The following is a 12,191-nucleotide window of genomic DNA, read 5'->3' on the forward strand; positions in this document are numbered from 1 at the left end:
CTGGGAATGTGTTCCTTCCCCCCCACAGTTTAACAGTGGTGTGACGTCAAGAGAAAGAGGGTGAGAGAGAGGGAAGAGTAAGTGGGTGAGAGAGAGAAAGAGAGAGAAAAAAAAGAAAGACGGTGTTGGTTTTGTGAAAAAAGTTGTTATTTACAATTGTTCGCATTCTTGGCCTTTTGGTCAAGATCAAAGTGTAGTATCTGTTCTTCAGATGCTGCACTTCTATTTCTTGTTCTCTTTCGGTGGAGGAGAAATCCTCCACGACTGAGACAATTTTTATTTTTGTACCTTTTCTCCACGTTAAAAAACGACCCTGGTGTCTAACTCTGTCCCGTGGGGAGGCATAGTAAATAGGTACAATTGTTCGCCATTAGTGGATGTTGACGTCACGTCACGTGACATGACTAAGCGTTTTTTTTTTTTAGTATGAATAACATTTTTTGTTTTAATTATAAAGTCTACACTTAATTTTATAGAAAATGATGTATATATAATAGAAAAAAAAAATTACTGGTTTTGTTGGATTCAAGTGGATCCCCCCCCCCTCCAGTTTAAGAGATAGCAGGTCACGTGGTAATATACAAAATGGCTAGCGTAAATATAAAGATCGGTTTTTTTATCGACGAATATTTTGAAAGCTGAATTTTTTTTTATTCCTGTACATTTTTTCCTGATATTTTTCGTTAAAACTCTTGTATAAATACTATTTTTAACCAGTTAAATACGTTGGAGACATTGTCATGGAGTTTAATAATCTCTAGAACAAAGCAGAAGAGAAATTACAAAAGTATCGGTAAAACAAAGTGTTTGTTTACATTTGTTCGCCATTACTGGATGTTGACGTCACGTCACGTGACATGACTAAGCGTTTTTGGATTATGTAATATTAACATTAAAATGACAGGTTTTTTGGGGGGCCCCCCTAGGAGAGAAATGATCAGTTCACCCCCTTTTAATGGTCCGTTTGGTGTGGAATTTCGATATTTGTCATGCGGGTGATCAAGGTTCAATATGATACATAATTTGTCAACTTTGGTTGTGTCTGTCAAAAGTTTGAGCTGACGTCACGTCACGTGACACGTATTGAATAACGTTAAAATGACAGGTTTTTTGGGGGGCCCCCCTAGGAGAAAAACGATCAGTTGACCCCTTTCTACTGGTCCGTTTGACGTGAAATTTCGATATTTGTCATCCGGGTGATCAAGGTGCAATATGATACCAAATTTGTCAACTCTGGTTCCGTCTTTCAAAAGTTTTAGCGTTACAAACAAACATACATACATACATACATACATACATACATACACACCGATTTTTGCCTTTTATATATATAGAAGATATATAGAATATACTTTGAAACTAAGATTTGATAATTTCAAATCTGATAAAAATAATTTAATTAACTTAAAATATTAACTAGATTTTCTACCCCCACCCCCAAATGATATTCATGTTCATGATCTTTTGGGTGTCGATTTAATCAAATTTATGAAAAACATGAAAATGGTGGATGGCATGAACAGCTCTGTTTCCACAAGAAGTACAGGGAAAACCTTTCAGGGAAAAATTATCATGCGATAGTGTCTGAATATATTACATACTCAGACACTCAAAAAAGAGCCGCCGACCAAATAGGTCCTGAACTATCAACTAAACTCCAACCTGTGTTTCATCGCCGAAACGTGACATCCTTGTGCCTGCTTTACAAGTTGCTCAATGGCAAATGCTCCCAAAAACTTCAGGCGACAATATCCCTGACAAACCCGACAAGCAGCAAAATCCCACCTCTACACTGTAGAGATACGTACATGCCGTAAAGCCTTCTACTCGAATAGCTTTTTCCCTCATACTGTGGCATATTGGAATTCTCTCCCGGACGTCTGCTTCCCTGACTGGACTGACATACAGAAATTCAAATGTAATGTAAACAGACATCTCGCTCTCCAGTTCCATAAATAGTACCCTTGCAAATCTTATCCAAAATAGTAGGCACTCATGACTAAGTGGCCCTGCGCCTTGTTTGGAGTGAAACGACAATAATAAAAAAGAATTTTGTGATGAACTCCATAAATAATTACCCTGACTGAAATTTTTTTACAAAAGTCAAGTGAAAAAAGTTTAGATAAAATATTTGGTGTGGATTCTCTCGGCATATTTTCGGAAGACGAAACTATTTGTAATTATGATTAAAATTATATGACATTTTAAAACTCCATCGAATTCAAAGATTACAATTATGACATTCAACAATAACACTTATCACATTAAACATTCAACAATAACACTTATCACATTAAACATTCAACAATAACACTTATCACATTAAACATTCAACAATAACACTTATCACATTAAACATTCAACAATAACACTTATCACATTAAACATTCAACAATAACACTTATCACATTAAACATTCAACAATAACACGTATCACATTAAACATTCAACAATAACACTTATCACATTAAACATTCAACAATAACACTTATCACATTAAACATTCAACAATAACACGTATCACATTAAACATTCAACAATAACACTTATCACATTAAACATTCAACAATAACACTTATCACATTAAACATTCAACAATAACACGTATCACATTAAACATTCAACAATAACACTTATCACATTAAACATTCAACAATAACACGTATCACATTAAACATTCAACAATAACACTTATCACATTAAACATTCAACAATAACACTTATCACATTAAACATTCAACAATAACACTTATCACATTAAACATTCAACAATAACACGTATCACATTAAACATTCAACAATAACACTTATCACATTAAACATTCAACAATAACACGTATCACATTAAACATTCAACAATAACACTTATCACATTAAACATTCAACAATAACACTTATCACATTAAACATTCAACAATAACACTTATCACATTAAACATTCAACAATAACACGTATCACATTAAACATTCAACAATAACACTTATCACATTAAACATTCAACAATAACACGTATCACATTAAACATTCAACAATAACACTTATCACATTAAACTCCCTTGGCATAAGAACAAAATAAAGACTGCATTTTCCCATCACCGTTTTAAATAGAGTTGGTCACAAGCTTGCGCGACAAAAAGTACTCAATGTTGAGGTATTCTATCAATGGGAGCATGAAGGTATCATCAAACGTTTTGTAGTGGAACCCCAAGATTTTTCAAAACAGATTTGGATATTCCACAGGTTTGTTTTCAAGATAAAGGAGCACACTTCAGATTAGATTAGACCCGTTTTCAAAATTAATGTGAAATACTTCCTCAGTGAACCTGGTAGAAATTTAATAGCTGATAAGCAAGCAAGCAAGTGAACAGAATTCACCCTAAGTGGGTTGAACTGGCTTCCCTCAAAGGAGGAAATGTCTAGGAAATATCAAATTCATAAGCATGTATATCCCAATTACAGGAAATGACAACTTTTTATTTTTGCATATCATGCAGAGAAATTCTGACTTCCTATATACAGTGCCTGGTATTCTCAAACATTCACCCATTTGGTACTGACTAATCTCAACGTTGCTTAACTGGTGATCTACCGAGAACAGCTGATATGCTAAAAATTACTGTTAAAATTTAAATCTAACTAAATATGTGATTTTAGTGTAACATAGTGTGAATGCGTGTATTCAAATGCTTGCGGAATGATGTCATCAATAGGGAAAAATAGAGACATTAAAAAGATCACGTTAGAGACGGAAATAACATTCGAGGTCACGTAAGAGGTGTGGATGACGTTTGAGAGCACGATCACGTGAGGGACACCACATGGAAACAAAAGAATGAGGAAACAGATGTTGTACAAAGAAAACAAAACAAGTTGAAATTCTTTTCTATTCTTTGTTTACTTTGCGACTGAGACTACAATGTGTTAGTTCCCGGACAACGTCACTGATAGCAGACATACATAAGGCTTTCCTTATGATCAACATTTAACCTCTCAATATCATAACTGGTCTTGTTGCATATTTTTTTTAATGAAAGAAATAGGCTAGTTTGTTTTAGATATACCACAATTATTTTGGTGTTTAATACCAGCCCATTCATTTTGACGCACGTTAGATGATGATATCTGTACTGATATGTTAAAAGAAATTTTTATACGGATAAACAAAGGAACAAGTAACTCTGTTGATATGCAATTATCGCGTGGGTCATCTTAACTTTAGGTCATCAAATATGAATTATGAGAAATATCGTATCTTGATTGTTAAAACATCAGAAATTCGTAAAATATGGTTGTGAAAAGGTTTTGGGACATACATATTCCACACTAAAAGACGCGTTTCAGATATCAGAGTCCCCTATTAACTCTCTAGGGCCTGAACATATTAATACTTATTAATACATATTAACAAAAATTCTGACATTTGAAATTATAGATTTTATTGGATCAAGAATCATGAATCTGAACAAAGTGAATTCATTTAAAAACTTGAAAGTCATGAAATGTGCCATATCTGTCCCATTGGGCTTTAATCCTCCTGATTAGGATTGTGCCATATATGGCACGGGCGGCCCTAGAGGGCTAACCAATCGGTTAACGTAAAAAAGGTATATTACTGCAAATTACAAACTGCAATAGATTTTCATCCCTTATCTTTGTGTTTACCTGTAACTCATCATGAGTCGCTTCTTCCGGTGCAGATTGCGAACCCACATGACTTTTATTTTTACCATTCTTTCCGATCCAGGGCAAGTTGGTTGATGAACACCCAACTGTTGAGAGACATTCAATCAAAAACATTTTCTTTCGACCTTCTCCTTGGCTTTTCTTTGCTTCTGTTGCCTTCTAACATAACCTCAAAGCATAATTTTAACAGACCAGTGGTCAAAATGACATGGCTAAAAAGTTTAAGGCTTTTACTTTTGATTTTATCATATAGAGGGGGTAGGAAAGTAGTTTGATAGAGCGTGGATATTTTGAGTTTTTTCCTGTTACTATCAAAGGCAACATTCTCTTGATAGAGTTGTGGTCTCAAAAATTAGACTGGGATGATGTGTCAGAAGAATTTCAGAACTTGAGGTCTGTCTTATCATGTGACCTCGACAAGCTCTATTCATTGTCGTTCTCTAGTCTGTCCTGCCGATTTTTATATACAGGATGGAACGATAATATTATCGCTCTAAAAAGAAAAGACACTGTGATTCCATTTCCGTTTGATGAAAACCGGTTTTCATCTTTTGTTGGAAATCATCTACTAGTTGGCCAGTTTTGTACAAATCTCAAGAGCGATAGGAGTCTTCTATCATGTCTAAAAGTGACACAATGTTCAACAAGTGAGATCGGAGCTGCACAGCTATACAACGTATGCTTTCTACTAATCCAAGTTATGACCACAGGACCATTGCCAGCACCCTCAAAATACATCGCTGGATTTGCCATGAATAATAGGGACATGCTCAGGGTGATTAAAACAAAGTTTCTAGCCACGGTTATGATCTTTAGTGTGGTTTCAAGTGACGGCCACATCATGCCACCTCACATCTTTGAAGTCGACTGGAAAGTTAACACCAAAGTGTACTTGGACATGTGGAAGAGTGTGGTGATCCCCTGGTGCAATCAGGTGGCCGTTGGCAGACCCTGGGGGTGCTAGAAAGACTCAGTGCCAGCCCAAATACAAAGAGACCCAGGCTTGGCTTCAGAAGGAGTGTTACGACTGAGTAAACTTCTATCACTCGCCCCTCTCCTCTCTTGCTAGACGACTTCGTTTAGTCATATGTCGAGAACATCATTAACATGATGTTCCACAATATCAAAACCAGCCTGATCGCCGCCATCTGCTGAGTATTTGCCGAGCTCCCACTAGTGCTTGTGGAAATAGATTGCTCCCAGTTCCGAACCTATATCGAGGCAGTGATTGAGGCTGAAGATGGCTACATTGAATAGATGTCAGTCCTACTACATAATCAAGTTATCTGAATTGATTTTTTCAATAAAAGTTTTAAAATATAACTGTAGTGCTGTTTGCTTTAGGGTGACAAATTTATTGTTCCACCTTATACTGTGTGATGCCCTTAAAGGGATTCATGGTTTTGCAGTTTAAAATATATAAATGACAAATCTCACTTGTTATTTTCTAAATCTACCTATGCTTGAATTGTTAGCTGTGTTTCTGACCATCAAGTGTTCATTGCCCCTCATGAAAGCTTACTCCCAAATTAAGATGGAAGATATTGTCATATCAGTGGATGTGCAGGTTGTGTTATCATGGCTTTTGCCTGACAACATTATAACCAAGAATCAGTTTGTAGGAAACAGACTTTAGTACATCTAGCAAATTATTGAGAAACTGAAAGAAAAGAAATCTTTATCTATAAAATTCAGATCTATTCCTACTAACCAAAACCTTGTCGACTTACTCACAAGGAGTAAACTTGGAAAAATTTCAACAAAATCTATGTCGTACAAATCCCATAGAATGTCTCAAGTGAATTTTAGTGTCCAAGTTCGAAAAATAAGTCCATTTTATCGTGGCCTTCGTTATAAAGATGGCCGGCCAGCTGAAAAAATGACGTCATCGCCGAGGTCCCAACAAGCAAGATATGTGGAACTCTTAGACTGTCAATAATGAACAGTAATTTTTACAGACAGCGTTACAAAACTTCAAAATTGGATTGAAATAAAGAAAGAACACGATGATTTATACTGAAACTCATCTAATATTAATAATAAAAAAATAATAAAACACAAGTTGTTTAAGTATTATAAGCAATTGAATATTTTGTTGTATTATAGATTTTAAAGATTAGAATGCGTTCTTTAATTACTTATAAATTACATTTTTAAAAAGTGAAGGAACACGATTTGATTTGTAGTAAACTTGAAGTTTATTTAATATAATTAAATGAAAATGTTATCAAAGGCAAGATAAGTTACTTTTCTACCAAACTGGACATATTTTTCGTGTTTTTATTCAATGTAACATTCAGTTCGAAAACCATACAGTTCAATGTAAAATTCAGTTCGAAAACCATACAGTGTTTACCGATAGCAGTGTCAGAAATTTCGTGAAAATAGTGAATAATTCCACCCCATCTTTCCAAGCTTATAACTCCTCGAAAAATGTAATTCAAGCCCTAATTTTTTTTTCAATTAAAGGAGCAAGGACCAAGGTTTTATTAAAAAAAAACAAAAAAAAACAATGTGTTTTTTTTTTTAAAAAGGTTTTAAACTTCGGACTTTACAGGTAAATTTCTAAAAAAGGCATTTTTTTTTGTTTTAAATTTGAATATATTATTTATTGACCTTTTCTCTTCAATTTGTGATATATAAAACTCCGACATAAATTAATTATTTACTTTTTAAGAGAAAGTTAAAAATGGGTGACACTTGGGGGGGGGCGTGAATTTAAAAAAAAAACGTTTGTCTAAAATATTATATTCGGTTTATTGGAAAGAACATAAAATTTCACATTGACCCTGAAAATATCGTAAAAATAGAATCAATAAAAAAATTTTGATAGATTTTTAAAGTTTAAAAATTGAAAAATATTGAGTTCGGAAAATTCATTACTGTTTTTAAAAATACTATTAAAAAACCACCAAATATATCAAGTTATGTCACGGTAACTTATATTGAGCAAATTTCTAAGAGTATTTTGTCTAGTTTATTATTTATTACACCTTTTTCCGAACTTACCGTGTTAAAGAGAGAGTCGGCCGCCATTTTAAAATTTCCAATACATCGGTAAACACTGTATGTTTTTCGAGCTGAATAAATGTTACATTGAATAAAAACACAAAAAATATATCCAGTTAGGTAGAAAAGTAACTTATCTTGCCTTTGATAACATTTATTTGTTTGACATTTATTTTTTGACTTTTTCGAATCTATGTGTACAGTAATACAAACCCGGAAATTTCAAGATGGCGTCTGACTCCCTCTTTAACACGGTAAGTTTGGGAAAAGGTGTTATAAATAAAAAACTGGTTAAAATACTGTAAAAAAACTCGCTCAATATATGTTACCGTGACATAGCTTGACATATATTTTTTCTAGTTTTTTTATTTATAACACCTTGTTTTTGGAGCTGAATAAACATGTTACATTGAATAAAAACACGAAAAATATATCTAGTTTGGTAGAAAAGTAACTTATCTTGCCCTTGATAACATTTATTTGTCATATATTTGTTTTTTGACAACTTTTTCGAATCTGTGTACAGTAATACAAACCCGAAATGAACGCGCGTTTTTTTTGTTTTTTTTTACTTTTAAGTTTCATATATATATATATATATATATATATATATATATATATTTTGTGTACAGAAAGTTGTTAGTTGAGACAGGTCATTGGTACCGTCGGTTTCAAGCCCGATAATAAGGCCCGTTTAAGGTATCCTTATCGAGCTCTCTTCAGCCAATATTCGTCTATCTTATAACCGGAAGTGTGAAGTATATATACCTCGCGAATCCACGTTCAAATCTCGTTTTGTTTAATCCCCCCCCCTTTTTTTTTTTTTTTCTATCTATATCTATATATATATCTATATATATATATATATCGGGTAATGTAATACCTAATTTTCAACTTTGAATTATTTAAATTTAAGATCTAATTTCGAAAAAATGTTTTTTTTATATGAATCGATTTTAATTTGAACCCCATTTAATTTTAAAATCTCTTTCCTTATGTGTAAAAACTTCAAAATCTGTATTGGTATCGGTTAAAAACTTAAAAATTCGTTTAATTATATCGAACATTTAAAAATTTCTAAATATACGTTTAAAGTTTTAAAAAATATATTTTTAATTATATCGAATCACGTTTAAAAATTTCGAAATACGTTTAAAAATTATTTTTTAAAAACCCAAATCTTTCAAGGTTTGGGGAAGTGAGTATTTATCTATCCTAAGTGATTTCCCTAGTTTATTAACATTATTATATTTTTCTATAGTTTTAAATTCGAAATAGATTATAAATTACATTTATAAAATATAATATATATATATATGACATTAATTAAAAATCTATAATATAATTGCGATTAAAATCCAAGTTTACCGACTAATTATTTATGTATTTACAATTTTTTTCCTTATATATATATATATATATAAAAAACAACATCTAAGTGTTGTTCTTTTCATTGATCCAATTTATTAGGAGACCCTTCCTTCTATGTATGCAACTTTTCAAAGCTTCACTCCTCACATTTAAACATTTTATTTTTGGGTCATGAATGGACCGGAGGATGTGGTATTTCTCTGCGTTACAGAGTGAGCATTGACTTAATTCCGGGGCGTAGGCTGGTCTATGCTCTATTTTTCTCCATTTTATGGAAAAGGGTGTATTTTTTTCTTTAAGCTCCCACACGCGGGTAGCTAATGCTGTATTCATCCTTGTTTTAGCTCTAAAGGAGCTCATATGTGCATAATATCTTTGTTTAAATTGGCCTTTTGTCATACCTATATATATTTCCGGTATATTTGTGGATTGTTCCGTTACTGTGGCCTCATAGACAAGGGATTCAGCTTTACAATTACCCTCCAATGGACAGCTATTTTTGGTCCTGCAAGAGCAGCCTGCGTTATCTATCTTTTTTGGTTCTTTGGATATTATCGACTTTATTGATGGAGCTGTCGAGTAACTAACTTTCACCGTGTTTCTATTAAAAAGTTTATGTAGTCTATGTGTTCTTGGAAAATGTTTGTCTAGAAGGCTAAGAAAACAATGCCCTACTCTAGTTTTAGTGTTCAATGAAAACGGAGGTAAGAACCAGATTATTTTCCGTTTCCTCTTTCGTTTTATATTTTCTTTATTCTGGGTTTGTTGAAATTTTATGTTTTCATTGAACCCACTTTGATGCAGTGCGTCATTATAATATGGTGCTGCTTTCTCGAACACTTCAGCGTTCGAAGAAAGCCGTGAAATCCTTTGGCTAATGTTCGCTACCATATTTTTAAACACTGTGGGTGGGTGGCATGAACCCTTATTTATATACATGAGTTTTTCATTTAGTTTGTGAAAGGGTTTGTGTATTTTCTTCTCGAGATCTAGAGTGGCATCTAAAAAATCTACTCTATCTAAATTTGTCTGTATTATTATTTTAAAGCCTAGTTCCTTAAAAAATTCAGTTAGGTCTTTTCTAAGCCTGTCTAGTGCACATCCATTGTAGTCACGCGATAGGCAAAGTCCATCATCTCTATATAATCCAAAAAAGTGATCTGGGAATTTATATTTCATGGTCTCCAGTAGAAAAAGTCCAACCAGATCGCAGATATCAGCACTGTCATACGCCCCCATCGCGACGTCAAAGGGGTCTTCGGGGTTTGATTTTTTGACCCACGTTTTATCGTCAAAAAATAAAAGTGTCTGTCGAGCTTGCATGATTGTTTCCTTATCGAGCTCACTTATCTTTCTATATTTTGATGCGAAGATCAACGATTTTTCTAGGATTTCCTTAGTGATTGAAGGGTAAAAATCGACGATATCCAGTTGTGTAAACTTACATTTGTGTGGTTCAGTTATGTTTTTAAACCAGTCCAGTACCGCGCTAGTGTCTGCCCACAAATTAAGATTTGATTTTCTTTTTATCTCTTTTACTATTTCTCTAAGTATAGACTTGCTAGCTAGACCGATTTCGCTTTTAGTCGGGTTTATTAACCTGCAGGTTGGCCTATTATTAAAATTTTCCTTGTGGTCTTTTAAAGTTATAAACACATTTTTCTTTGCTAACCTATTTACTCTGTATTCTATACCTAATTTTGTGGCAACTTCTGTAGCCTCTTGGTTAATAGATTTATAAGTATCTTTTCTTGCTACCTGGTATTTTTCTGTAATTGAGTTTAGTACAAGTTGTTTTTTCTGTTCCTTTTCCATTTTATATAAATTTTTCGTTTTATCTGAGAAAACAATCGTCTCATTTTCTCTTTTTATTTTTTTGATATCAGCTGTCATTGTTTTTTGAAATTGATTTGATCTATGTTTAAATTCAAGCTTAGCGATAATGTCTAGTAAATCTTTTTCAAAATGTTCTAATTCTTCCACTTTACTCGGGTATTTTATAGATTTTAATCCAAAATTGTTTTTCACATTCTCTTGGATGTTTGTTTCGTTTATAACCTTCCATCTCATCCTCTGAATTACATCTTCAATTTTCGATAGTAGGATTCTTGTATACAGCTGGTTACTTGGTGTTGGTATATTTTTAGTGGAGTAATTTAAGGTATATTGTTCCATCTCCGGTTGTTTTTAAAGAAGGTGGTCTTTACTTCCTGTTTTGTGGTGTTCTTTCCCGATAGTGCTCAACCACTAGGCTATTGGTATTTACCGTAAATTCATATCGATTCATATAAAAAAAACATTTTTTCGAAATTAGATCTTAAATTTAAATAATTCAAAGTTGAAAATTAGGTATTACATTACCCGATATATATATATATATAGATATATATATAGATATAGATAGAAAAAAAAAAAAAAAAAAGGGGGGGGGGATTAAACAAAACGAGATTTGAACGTGGATTCGCGAGGTATATATACTTCACACTTCCGGTTATAAGATAGACGAATATTGGCTGAAGAGAGCTCGATAAGGATACCTTAAACGGGCCTTATTATCGGGCTTGAAACCGACGGTACCAATGACCTGTCTCAACTAACAACTTTCTGTACACAAAATATAAGTACGCTCTTAAAATTTGGATTTTCCTTTTAATTGAGCACTCTGCTGGAATTCTTTTTCCAAAAAAACTAATCATATATATATATATATATATATATATATATATATAAGTATTTTTAAATTTTATCTTTCTAGCTTTAAAAAAAAGTTTAAAAATGTTATCAGCCGGCATAATTTATTTTTAAATATTGAAAATTTCAGGAAAATTAATTTTTGCTAAATTTTTAAAACGTGTCAACAGCTTAAAAAAATCGTCTCTTCAAAAGAGTCGATGTTGTCTCGCATTTTCATTAGTTTTGTATGCTGTAAAAAATTTTTTTTTAATATTAGCAATTTATTCGACGCTTCTTTTGAATGGTAAAAAACTTAGGATGATAATATTGAATTAAATTATAGTTACATCGTGTTAAATACAGGGGGGGAGCACGTTAAAACTTACTTTGTTTAATGGAGATATCCACGAGTTACTACCGGTGTTTACCGGTGTAAAGAAACAACTAATGGACT

At 32.8% G+C, this 12,191-nt stretch overlaps 1 protein-coding gene and 1 pseudogene across 1 annotated transcript in view; one reads left to right on the forward strand and one right to left on the reverse strand.

Annotated features, from left to right (window-relative positions):
* Positions 1–12,191, reverse strand: part of LOC145243906 (voltage-dependent calcium channel subunit alpha-2/delta-3-like) — a 1,923,318-nt gene that overhangs the window by 1,275,065 nt on the left and 636,062 nt on the right. The gene's annotated exons all lie outside the window — the stretch shown is intronic.
* Positions 160–293, forward strand: LOC145244134 (U2 spliceosomal RNA; annotated as a pseudogene).

Source organism: Euprymna scolopes, chromosome 22, assembly GCF_053919585.1.
Source record: "Euprymna scolopes isolate OS-2025 chromosome 22, ASM5391958v1, whole genome shotgun sequence".
NCBI classification, from domain to species: domain Eukaryota; kingdom Metazoa; phylum Mollusca; class Cephalopoda; order Sepiida; family Sepiolidae; genus Euprymna; species Euprymna scolopes.